This window comes from Lactuca serriola, chromosome 4, assembly GCF_051521515.1.
Source record: "Lactuca serriola cultivar US96UC23 chromosome 4, Lser_US96UC23_V15, whole genome shotgun sequence".
NCBI lineage: Eukaryota > Viridiplantae > Streptophyta > Magnoliopsida > Asterales > Asteraceae > Lactuca > Lactuca serriola.
Genome location: NC_136411.1, coordinates 282638515 through 282652533, shown reverse-complemented (window position 1 = coordinate 282652533; position 14019 = coordinate 282638515).

The window sequence follows — 14019 nt, the reverse complement described above, 5'->3', positions numbered from 1 at the left end:
ATCAAGCGCTCACCTGGTGGAACGGACACGTAGAAGCTATGACGCTCCCTGTAGCCAACTCTATGCCATGGACAGAAATGAAAGAAATATTGATGGCTGAGTACTGCCCACGAGGCGAAATACAGAAGATGGAGCAAGAGCTATGGACCTCACTGTGCAGAATGCGAACATCGATGCCTACATATCGAGATTTAGTGAACTATCTCTGCTGTGCCCAAGTATGATCACATCAGAAGGAAAGAAGATTGAACGATTCATTTAGGGACTAACATCACCCATTCAAGGGAATGTGATAGCTGCGAACCCTGAAACGTTTGATAGTGCGAAGAGATTGGCGAAGAGGTTGTATGATCATAACAACAAGAAGGGCGAGAAGTCAGTGGAGACTGAGAAGAAAAAGGAGGGTGATGGCAGGAAAGGGAAGAACAACAAGAGCAAGGGGCGTCAAGGCCCCGAGACCTCTAAAAAGCAGCAGACAGTGGCAGTTAACGCTGTCACCGCACCGGTTCCAGCCACACCACATGCTCCAGCCTCAGCTGCTTCAAATGCTTCAAGACCCTATTCCGGTAATCTTCCCAAATGCAATAAGTGCGGTCTCCATCATCACGGCGAATGCAGGGAATTCCATTGCACCAGTTGCAACCGAAGGGGACACACTGCAAGGTTCTGCAGGACTTATCCTCCTCAGAACCAAAGCCAGGGAAGCAACCACAACAACAACAACAACAACAACCACCGCAATAACCACAACATCAATGCCGGCGGCAACAATGCAGGGCCTAGACACACCTGCTTCGGGTGTGGAAGGACGAGGCATTTCCGCCGAGATTGCCCTAATAACAACAATTCAGGAAACAGAGGAGCAGGAAGGATGCTGACTATAGGTCAGGGTGAGGCAGTTCAGGACCCCGCAGTTGTGACCGGTACGTTTCTCCTAAACCACACTTATGCATGCATCTTATTTGACACCGGAGCGGAACGAAGTTTTGTAAGCGAGAAGTTTAAACATTTATTAAAACAACAACCCCAGAAGCTAAATGAAACCTATACGGTGGAAATGGCCAATGGGAAAACCGAATCTACTGGGGAGATCTACATCGGATGTACCCTAACCCTTAACCAACACGTCTTTCGAATAGACCTAATGCCAGTGTCAATTAGGAGTTTCGATGTGATTATCGGCATGGATTGGTTAAGCCCCCACCATGCTGAGATTATGTGCCACGAGAAGGCCGTTCGCCTTCGTCTCCCAAATCACGAAACCCTAGTAATTTACGGAGACAAACCCAACACGAATCTTCGTGTCATCTCGTGCATCAAGGCACAAAAACATCTACGAAAGAACAAATTGGCGTTCTCGGCTCACATAGTGGACAAGACCAAAGAAGAAACTAACATCCAAGATATTCCGGTAGCGTGTGAATTTCCAGACTTGTTTCCTGAAGATCTTCCAGGAGTACCCCCAGAGAGACAGGTTGAGTTCCGAATCGACCTCGTTCCAGGAGCAACTCCTCTAGCTAAATCACCCTACCGGTTGGCTCCTGCTGAAATGCAGGAATTGTCCAGCCAACTCAGTGAGCTTCTGGACAAGGGATTTATCCGACCTAGCTACTCGCCATGGGGAGCTCCAGTGCTCTTTGTCAAAAAGAAGGACGGATCTTTCAGAATGTGCATCGATTACAGAGAGTTAAATAAACTCACTGTTAAAAACCGCTACCCACTCCCACGAATCGATGATCTATTCGACCAGCTCCAAGGAGCTAGTTATTTTTCTAAAATAGATCTACGGTCCGGATACCACCAACTCAAAGTCCGGGAAGAGGATATTCCTAAAACCGCTTTCCGAAACAGCTACGGACATTATGAATTCGTCGTAATGCCCTTCGGTCTAACAAATGCACCTGCCGCATTTATGGACCTAATGAATCGAGTCTGTCGACCGTTCCTCGACAACTTCGTCATTGTGTTTATCGATGACATTCTCGTCTATTCTCGAAGCAAAGAGGAGCATGACTAACATCTCCGACAAGTCCTAGACACTCTGCGATCGGAAAAGCTTTACGCCAAACTCTCCAAGTGTGAGTTCTGGCTCCGGAGTGTGAATTTCCTAGGCCACGTAGTTAGCCAAGACGGAATTCATGTGGATCCCTCTAAGGTCAAAGCTGTGGAAGGATGGGCAACTCCAACCACGCCACTGAAATTCGTCAATTCTTAGGCCTAGCGGGCTACTATAGGAGATTCATTCAAAACTTCTCTAAGATCGCCAAGCCACTTACCTCGCTTACACAAAAAGGCGTACCATTCAAATGGACAGACAAACAAGAGATTGCGTTTCGAACCTTGAAGCAAGCCCTCTGTAGCACTCCCGTACTATCTCTTCCTGAAGGAACGGAAGATTTCGTAGTCTACTGCGACGCGTCGAATCAGGGCTTAGGTTGCGTTCTCATGCAACGTGAAAGAGTGATAGCATACGCGTCCCGCCAACTAAAGACGCACGAAGTAAATTAATACGACCCATGACCTAGAATTAGGAGCCGTGGTCTTCGCTCTGAAAATTTGGAGGCACTACCTGTACGGTACGAAGTGCACCATCTTCACGGACCATAAGAGTCTCCAGCACATCTTGAACCAGAAGGAGCTGAAAATGAGACAACGAAGATGGGTTGAATTGCTAAACGACTAAGAGTGCGAAATCAAGTACCACCCAGGCAAGGCCAACGTGGTAGCTGATGCATTAAGTCGGAAGGAGTACTCTAATCGCCTTACGAAAACTCTCTCGATAACCATTCAATCTCATTTGGCCACTCAAATTGCATCAGTCCAGTCGGAGGCCATGAGGACGGAAAACAAGGCAAGCGAAGCATTGCGCGGGATGGAGAAGAACCTAGAAGCAAAGGAGGATGGGGTATACTACTTCATGAACCGTATTTGGGTCCCAAAAATCGGAGGATTTAGGGAGGTTGTTATGAAGGAAGCCCACAAGATGCGATACTCCATTCATCCTGGTTCGGACAAGATGTATTTGGACATTAAACAACACTATTGGTGGCCTAACATGAAGGCGGAAATCGCGACCTACGTTAGTAAGTGCCGAAACCCTTGTCATTCCTCTTGACGAAATCGAAATCAATGAGAATCTCATGTTTGTTGAAGAACCAATCGAAATCATGGACAGGGAGGTGAGGCGTACTAAGCAAAGTCGCATCCCGATCGTGAAGGTACGGTGGAACGCAAAGCGTGGGCCAGAATTCACGTGGGAACGCGAAGACCAAATGAAGCAAAAGTAACCTCACTTATTCTAGCATTCTCAAATCTAGCTTTCAAACAGAATTTCGGGACGAAATTCCCTCTAACGGGGGGATGATGTCACAACTGGAAATTTTGTGTCATGTAATCTATACACTCAAGTTAATGTGAACCAAAAACTTAAGAGCATGTGTGATACCTACTATTATGACATCAAAAACTTCAATCAAATACATTATACAAGTACTATAAATAGTCATCAAACAATTGGAAACCATAGAAGTTCTTGTTTAGGTCCACTTTGGACTAGGACTTCCTTATTGGACCCAAATGGACCAATAAGCTTCCAATTTGACTATCATGGGCTTAGAACCCTAATTGGGCTCTATTTGGACCCACATTAATTTATTTCAACATTTTGGGCCATTTTGGGCCTAGAATGAAATGAATTAAAAGCTTTGATCCATGAATAACTCAAACTAGTCCAACAAAAATGTAAAAATCATACTATATTCTTTTATGTTAAAACACACCCAAACTAACTCTAATATTGGGCTTAGGGGCAAAAAGCCCAAATTTTTCCTTTTCCCTTCAAAACTCTCGGCCCAAGACCCAAACCCAAAAGAAGAGAGGGTTGACTTTGTGTGTGACACCTCACCATTACCCAAAGGATTTCCATGCAACATATCACATACCTCCATGCAAGTATCACTTCAAAGATCACTTCTCCTTTCCTCTCCCCTCACTCTCGGCCGAAACACACACACACATACACCAAAAATCTCTCAAACTCTCTCTACAACACTCAAGAAAACTTCCTCCCTCTCCACTCAAAGATCTCGAAATTTAAGAAGCTTTCAAGAGGATCCTTCCACAAACTCTTCATCTAAGGTAAGATTATGCTTGGATCTATGACTTAGATTCTTTTTGTCATCAAAATCTTTTCCTAATCCATGCCAAAATCGTGATCTTACCTCTTAGAAGCATATCAAACTCGAGATCTTCAAGAAAAGGGTGCTAAGGCCAAAAATCACCAAGTTTTCTTCCATCTTTTCTTCAAAAACCGAAATCACACACTAAGGTGAGCTTCATACCCCCTATTTTCTGTTTTTATGAGTTTTGTGGGGCGGGGAATACAAGTGAAAGTGTAGATCTATATGTGTTTTGTATGCCTTGTATGATTTCTATGCTTATATGTGTGTTTTTGTGTGATTAAAATGTTGGATCTAGCCATAAACCCCTAAAAATCGAGATATACTTTATGTTAAATGATACTAGCATCAAATATATTTCTACATATAAAGTGTTACAAGAAAAATAGCTAAATGGCTTAGTAATATTTTCTTTGGGCTAAAAACTCAATTTTTGGACATAAAATGTTAAAAATATAAAGTTAAAGGGCCCAAATTGACATATCACGAATTCTGATGGATGAGGAGTGTCAAAACAGTTTCAATAAAATACTTTCTGGAAATATACTCATTTGGAGGATTAAAAAATATAAATTTCAAGCTTAATGGGCTGAAAATGACAATTTTGGCCCAATAGGGCCCATTATGCGAAATTTTCTGTTTTGGAAGGCCAAAACTGTGTTTTTTTGTAAAACAGTGGACTGATAGTGTTCCAAGTACTTTTCACAGGTTTAAAATGCTTTTTAAATTTAAAAAGGACCAAAGTTGCAAAAAATTTCCAATTTGGGCCAAAATTGTCAAAACTGCGAAAAAGAGGGGTTATAACCGAGAAAACTGCATTTTCAGGGACTTAAACGGTTTTCAATGAAAAATATGCTGAAAAATATTAATTTCAATAATTTTTGGTGTTAAAATGTCAAGAAAAATGATTTAAGGACCAAACCGGAAAGTTATTTAACTAGAGGGTTGAAAAAGTAAATTTTACAAAGAATGAGCGGCTGAAAACAGAAAACTTTCAAGGCTAATTCAATACACGCAATTTGATCAAATAATGGCACCGCGACTACCGACGAAATACAATACACAACAATACCAAAAAGTCGTTGTTAAACGAATTGGTTCGATCTCGAACCAATAAAAATCCGAAACTACTAACGCGACGATACCTCGATTCATACAAGTAACATTTGGGAATTCAATATACACGCGAGAGTGCACAGACGTCTACGCACTATCTTTGGGCCCCAAAAGTGTAAAATCTTGTTTGTTGGGCCTAGCTAGCCCAATGACCTGATCTTAAGGCCCGAAGACTTCTACCTTACGAGGTGTTGGGTCTTACCCGATCTAACACAGCGTAAAAGGACTTTCAATGGCTCATATACTATCGGTCCCCAAGGGTCCTTTGGTATTGCTAGTAAAGTCGGTATTTCATGCGAGGCAGGTCAGGGACCCCTCGTACCTTTTTTTTTATCCCCAACCGGTTAATGGAGTCATCGGGGTCTTCGTGTCCTCTTTCTCTTCGGATGTGGGGAAGTCAGGGCGGTTGGATAGCGTGATTAGTACGGACGACGCCTTCGGGATCGTTAGTATAGTTATAAACTGGTCGTTTGTGTAACGCGTGTTTATAGCAATTAATCATGCTCAAAAATAATCCAACGTCGCCTGGAATTGATAACTTCATGCGTTGCAATGGTTTCATTTTAACTTCATGGAATTCAAGAATTAGGAAAACATCGGGTTTTCCTAGGGTTTTTCAATATATTCGGTTTTCAAAACGTACACAATTTTGATGAACATTTTCTTTACAATTATAGAAACAAACAAGCATACTTATGGATCTTCACAAATGTTTTCAAAAGCTCTTTTCAGAAAATATCGGATTTTCTGGTAGTTTTCAGAATGATACAAAACATTGTTTTTCAAATACCGCTTATGAACTCACCAGCATTTCACATGTTGACGTTTTTCAAAATACTTGTATTCTCAGGGAACCAGTGAATCAAAGGAAAGTGTACTCAGTGATGGCTTGCAGTTTACTTATTAACGAATCGAACAATTTATTTTTGGGAATGTAATGTTTAAACAATGTACTTCATGTAAACTTTATTGGTTGTACTATATTAATGCATGGTGACGAATGTTGTTACGTTTCATATATATTCAATGTTATGGTATTCAATTGAGTCACGACAGCCCTCGGACGTTTCCACCGTCTGGTTCGGGGGTGTGACAGAACTCAGTGTGTTCATTAGGTATTTTTGAACTCTACGTGTTCACTTGGTGTTTGAACTCAATGTGTTCATTAGTTATTTCCGAACTCTATGTGTTCACATGGTATTTTTGGACTCAATGTGTTCATTAAGTATTTTTGAACTAGATGTGTTCACTTGGTGTTGTTGAACTGAGTGTGTTCACTAAGTGTTTTAGAACTAAGTATTCACCAGATGTTTTGAATTAATGGTTCACTAGGAGTGTTAGAACTAGGTGTTTGTTAAGTATGTTGAACTAAGTGTTTACCAATCGTAATTTGTGGACCTTGGAAGTGGTGGACTTTGTGTCAATTCCTTAGGTCAATCCTTAGGAATAAATGGATAAAGGATAGTTGATTCTTAGGGTAAATCCTTAAGAAATAAAGGAGATAATGGGAATGAGTATTTGGGTTGATTGTTTGATAATTCAATATAATAAATGTATTATTGTGGGTTGACAACCCAACATGCTCACCAGGCTCCCAAGCCTGACCCACTCAGTTTTCTTTGCATTACAGGTAATGGCACAAGAGTATAAATTGGTGGACTTGATGAGAGATTTTGGATTATAGATCAGTAGTTACAAATAACTGTTGTAAGGTCTATTTTATATTGTTTATGCTTTTGGTCTGTATCGGAACATGACATCCCGAGGTTTTATTATTTAATGAAAATACATTCTCTTTGAGAAACGTTTTGATAAATTTTATCATATTTTGTTTTGGGAACAAATTCCGCAACCGTTTTCTTTAAACGATTACTCTGATTTTAAAATAAAGCATAAACAAACTGGTCTTTTCTGGCCGAGAAATTGGGGATGTTACAGTGCCTGTCCTATACACTCGAGCCTAGGTCTTTTATTAAGGGCATTACAAATGTTTCATGTTTTCTAATGGTGTCTATCCTTTACACTCGAGCCTAGGGTGTTTTATTATGGACATTACAAAGGTTTTATGATCTCTATCAATATAAGTGTGAACAATCAATTGTGAAACATAATAGTATATAATAAGAATTGAAATCGTTTAAACAAACAACTCCACAAGTTAAAACAGTTTGTTAGTAGGTTTTCAATTCTTAAAAGTGTGCGAGTTATGAAACCATTTAAGTAAAATAATTAATTGAAGTACAAGATATTCTTGTACTTTTGCTTGTATTCCCCCCCCCCCCCCTGAAAACATTTAAAAACCATTGAAAAAGGGTAGGGGTATGAACTCACCAGACGAGAAAATGTGTCAGTTCAGACGCTAAGTGTCGATTCGAGGCTTGATAACACGCGAGGTTCCTATGTGATATGAAATGGTATACAAATATAGATAATTAGATTTTAAATTACTAATTAGATATGATATAACATTCCAATGAGCGAAAATACTTCAAAATGAGTGTTTGGAGTGACTCGGGTGACATCTACGGACGTGTATTGATGCGTGGGACTTGGGAATTGAGTTTACTCTTCAAGAGTAAACTCCTTATGGAGTTTTTGGCCTCTCATACCATACACACATGAGTTCACGGATGTGATCTCATGTTTGGGTGTTTTATGGTGCTAAAATGCTCAATAACACTTGAGGGATAATTAGGATGAATTTATCTAAGGCTTTGGATGGAATTAAATCACTAATAACACCATTTTAAGGGAGTTTACGGCCCTAAACAAGGAGTTTATGGCCGTAAACTCCTATACCCCCTTAGATTGATGATTTAGTGGCCTTAAATTAATCACATGTGATTCCTATAATTTTTACAAGCCTTGGTATGAATTTAGGGCACCAAATGACTCATCTTTAGGAGTTTACGGCCCTGGAACATATTCTTGGGGTGTCATAGCCGTAAACACCTAATTGGAGGGTGTTTGACATGTTTATGTCCCCAAACTATTTTTAGATGATTCAAGGATTTATTCCAAGGCTATTGGTGAAGTTATATGCCTTTTTAACACTAGAAAATGAGTTTACTCCCCATGTATGAGGAGTTTACGGCCCAAGAAAGATCTTGGGCAGTAAACTCATTTTTACTCCTCTAATTTAATGTTCAAGGTGTTCCAAGGCCAAATCCAATATTCTACAATTCATATCTAAGCTTTAATGGAGTTTTGGAAGGGTTTAAGGGCATAAAAACCCCATTTATATGAGTTTGGCCCAAGCATGTTCTTGGGCAGTAAACTCATGTTTAATCTTCAAAATCCATGTTTGAGGCATTCTAAGTCCATTCCATTAAGCCATTAAGCCATATCTAAGCTCCAAAGGTCGATTGGAAGGGTTTTTGGGCTCTAAAACCCAATTTATGTGAGTTCACGGCCTAGGGCTGTTCTAGGGCCGTAAACTCATGAATATGATCCTATTCCATGATTTAAACTCGAATTTAAAGGCCTAAGATGTTATACTAGGAGTTAGGGTAGTTACCTTGGTGGTTTGGAGCTTAAATTTGATGATTTTGGACCCTTAAACTTGGTTTGAGGAGAGAGGTTAGAGAGAGAGTAGAGAGAGGAAGCAAAAGCTTCAAATGAAAGCTTGAATATGTTTAAATAGGTCCCAAAACTTGGACACGGTGGAATTCTACCCGATACCGGCATTAAACAGGGCTTTTGGTCGCACCCGATTAAGTTGCCGTAACTCGATATGGTTGATTGTAGAAATGTTCTGATCACTAATATGAGGTGTTAGAATGAGTTCTAAAGGTATTAGGACACCCATTAAGTCATAATATAAAATACACATTAATGACTTAATTAAATGACGGGATCGAAAACGAAATTGGTAACGGCGATTGGATTATTAAAATGACTTACGAAAAGGGTTACAAGCAATGATACGAATTTCGGGTTGTTACATTATTCCCCTCCCCCCCTTAGAGGGAGTTTTGTCCCGAAATTCAAAGATTTGAACATAGATCGCGAAGTGAAAGGAGATACGAGGATGAATCTACTGCTTCGGGTGTTCATGCTCCTAAGTGGAATCGGGTCTCCGCTTAACATTCGAGCGAACCCTCACTGTCGGGATGCAGCTTTCTTTCGTACGATCAACCTATCAATCCATGATCTCAATTGATTCATCCATGAAGGTTCGGACTTCCGCTGATTTCGATCTCATCAAAGGGATTACTAGGGTTTCGTCAGGTCGGCACTCCTTACGAACAAAGATGTGGAATACCAGATGGTTGCTGCTGAGTTATGAAGATAACTTGGAGAGGGCTACGGAATCGGTTCCTAACGAGGATCTCGAAGGGTCTAATGTTCCACGAGTTAAGTTTTCCACACTTCTCAATGCGTACTATGTCTTTCCAGAGTAAGACTTCCAACAAGTGGGTACATTTTCACGTGGCAGAGAAGCTAAGGGTCCGATGGTCCTAAAGGAAATTTCTAGGTGGGTTTGCGATTATAGCCAACAGGACCCAAGAATTTATGGGTTTCCATGGGTATCCTCGGTGCCGACTAATTCTTTATTGCTTTTAGTTTTTGGAAAGGTCCACAAGTATGACTGCTTTGCTTATCTACTTTACCGGAAAGTGGTTTGACCGAAGGCCACCATTACTATCTCGTAGTGATCATATCAAGCACTGGTTGCTGCCTTGGATACATCGTCCTCACTGAGGTTTTGGTTACGAGGTAATTACAGGGATTAGGTCGATACGAGACTTGACTACGTGTTCGGAAAGAATTCTCAAGAATTCTTCGGAAAAGGCATCGGGGGAAAGAGTTGCAGACTTCTCGTTTCTCGATGATCGCACGGATGAGGAATACATGGGAAAACTTTTTAAGCTATGATGTACGAAGATTAGGAGAGCCGGGTCGGAGGAAAGTTAAGACGAATGGCTTTCTCGAAACCAGGAATAACAGCACGAATGAGGCTCTGTCATTACATGCTAAAGATGACATCAAAGCATTTCATGAAAAGTTTGCCATTAGATCGAACGGAAAAGAATAATTGTCCGGATTGAGGATACAATCTATGAATATGACGTTAACGTTCTACTTCTCACTTGTTATTCATTTCGACGGTACACGTTTTCGATTACTAACGAATGACAGGATTTAAAAAGATGTTTGAATGGGTGGTTAGAAATTTTCTTTTGGCAATAAAATCGAAAAGAATCACAGGCATAAGATTTATCGAAGGGAAATATACCTGTGGCAACGGTGGGATCGGTGGCTTTTTCCTCTTTTCCTATCGCTAGAACTCTTCCGGTGTTGCCAGATGTTACTGCCTTGGGGAAGTTTCACTTGAAATGTCCAACTTCTCCAAAACCATTGCAGTCCCGACCAATGTCCGCTCTGGAAGTTTGACTCATTGATTGAGTTGGTGTCTTACAGTTTTTCGCCATACGACCCTTTATGCCACAACTGTTGCAAAATACCTCTATACATGGACCGGAAGGGAGGTGATGATAGTTGCACTTGTCACAACTAGGAAGGGTTCCAGCATACCTACTGGCAGGTTTTCGAGTTGAGGATCCAACAACAGAAACAGTTGCAGGGGAAGTGGTAGCATGAACTGCCACCGTTTGCTGCCTCTTCGAAGACTCTTGCGATGTCTGACTTTTCTCCTTCTTCCTAATTTTTCCTTTCTCACCACTCCTCTCTGTCGGCTCAGGAGTGGTAGCTGTCTCTTCAGGGTCATCACTATGATCGATTAAGATTTGTGCTAAGCGTTTGATGCTATCGTATGTATCCGGCCTCACAGCTATGACGTTTCCTTTTGTTGCCTGGGTCAGCCCCCAGATGAATTTCTCTATCTTCTTACTCTCCGGGGTAACCATTCCCGGGCAGAGTAATGGTAAGTCATCGAACCTAGAAGTGTAAGCGATGATATCGGAAGCCTTCATCTTCAGGTTCCGGAGTTCGTGTTCTAACTTCTGCATTGCGCCCCAAGGGCAGTACTCAGCCAGCAGTAGCTCCTTCATGGCTTCCCAACCCATGACGTTGGCTACAGGTAAGGTTAGGGATTTGACTCGGCCGTTCCACCAAGTCAGGGCTTTCTCGATAAAGGTGCAGGTGGCAAACTTCACCTTGTCAGATTCTGAGCAGGCGCAAATTTCGAAGACGGATTCGATCTTCTCGAACCATCAGGTGAGGGAAATGACACCTCCAGTGCCATCAAAGGACGTGGGTTTTGCGTTCATGAAATCTTTATAGGAACCCTCTTTTCGGTGTCCCTGACTACTTTCTTGGTTTTGGGTTTGGGTACCACCTCCCGAACCACCGGAACCGCCAGAGTTCCGTTGAGACACGGAAGCTGCCACTGCGGCTGTAACAGCTGCCTGGAATACTGCAGGATCAATTTGGGGAGGAAGTGGTGGTCGAGGGTTGTTCGTCTTGGAGCTAGGTCTCTTTCTTGGAGGCATCTTGATCTAATAAGATCAAGAAAGAGAGGATGATAAGTCCTCTGAATTGAATCAAGAGATATGACAGATATATACTGAATAAGCGATAAAGCAGGAAAGAGTTATCTAAGCGGGAAAAATTATCGCTATGGGAATGATCAAAGAACAATGCATGAACCAGGATTTCTACCAAGGATTGGCTCGAGAAATACTCCCATATTATTTCATGATTCGTTATGACACTGGATCGATGTTTGTGGTATTAGGGTAAGTTTTAGTCATGCCGCATACCACAGTCACTCCCAAGCACATGTTTGTCGTGTCTCGAATGAATATAGTTGGCCAGGCTACATTGATCCTAGACATGACTACATAACTGCCCAGGTGTAACCGCAGCATACGACACCCATTTATTTATGTTTTGTTCTACTTGTAGTTACGGATCTCGACGGTTCGGTATACTTATATACTTTTGAAAATACTTATATTTTGAAGGATACTTTTAGTTCAAAGCACTTAGGCCCCTTAATGTTTATAGTTTTATACCATGTAAGGTTTGGTATACTTTATTCACTATAAACAAGGGCTCTGATACCAATCTGTCACACCCCGAAAACCGAAGGCGGAAACATTTCCGGGGTTGACTCCACGTTGACTATCAAATCCAATGCACATAGTAATTAAAGTAAAACAACCATTACATTACATATAGAAAATTTTACATTTGTTTCGAAAGTAAAGTTATACATGTGATACATAGTATATATGAACAAAATGAGACGAGTCTTCTGCGCACTCCGTCTTCGCCAAAAGAGATTGTCAGGTACCTGTCTAATGCGGACCTGAGAATACAAGCGGTTTGAAAATCAGCATAAAGCTGGTGAGTTCATAAGCGGTTAGTTTTCTGAAAATGTACGAGTTCCTTTGGTTTCCTGAAAAAGTAGTTATCCAAGAAAATCTTATATTTTCTTAAAAGTTGGTTACCAAATCCGAAATGTAATGTAAAAGGTGTACAATGAAAACATGATTGTTCTTGTCAATTGTAAAGTTTGGTTATCTAAGTTGTTACACTTTTCTGGTTACGTACCACTGTTATCCAGGAAAATCCTATATTTTCCTACATGTGTGTGTGATGAACTGTTACCAATTCTGATTATGTTCAATGTTATCCCCAGGAAAATCCCATATTTTCCTGAATGTGTGTGTGTGCGAATTCTCCTGAAAGTCTGATTATCGTTAATTGTACATTAGTTCTATTACGTACATAAAACTAATAATTAAGTGTTAAGTGTTCATAATCTTGATTGCGAGTTCCATAACCATACTTCAGACCAGATATGACTTGTGTCGTGGCCAGTATCCTTTTTATGACTTTCCTCACCCTTGAACCTTTCGGTTCGGCTGTAGCTAGCATCCAGGTGCGGGATTGTCAGTCCCGTATAGATCTATACACTCAAGTCACGCTCCCTATCTAAGAGATTCTGGTTACAGGTGCGGTCCTCCACTCGCGTATCTCTGTGGAGTGTTCACCGAGGACGTGTATCCAATCTTTAAGATTACTCATTACCCTCGTGTCTAGGGAAGTAGTATCTATGACTAACTAAGTTCTAATGGTGCCTGTCCTTTACACTCGAGCCTAGGTGTTTTATTAAGGGCATTACAAATGTTTCGTGTTTTCTAATGGTGTCTATCCTTTACATTCGATCCTAGGGTGTTTTATTACAGACATTACAAAGGTTTTATGATCTCTATCAATATAAGTGTGAACAATTAATTGTGAAACATAACAGTATATAATAAGAATTGAAATCGTTTAAACAAACAACTCTACAAGTTAAAACAGTTTGTTAGTAGGTTTTCAATTCTTAAAAGTGTGCGAATTATGAAACCATATAAGTAAAATAATTAATTGAAGTACAAGATATTCTTGTACTTTTTTCTTGTATTTCCCCCCCCCCCCTGAAAACATTTAAAAACCATTGAAAAAGGGTAGGGGTATGAACTCACCAGACGAGAAAACGTGTCGGTTCGGACGCTAAGTGTCGATTCGAGGCTTGATAACACGCGAGGTTCCTATGTGATATGAAATGGTATACAAATATATCTAATTAGATTTTAAATTACTAATTAGATACAATATTACATTCCAATGAGCGAAAACACTTCAAAACGAGTGTTTGGAGTGACTCGGGTGACATCTACGGACGTGTATTGATGCGTAGGACTTGGGAATTGAGTTTACTCTTCAAGAGTAAACTCCTTATGGAGTTTTCGGCCTCTCGTACCATACA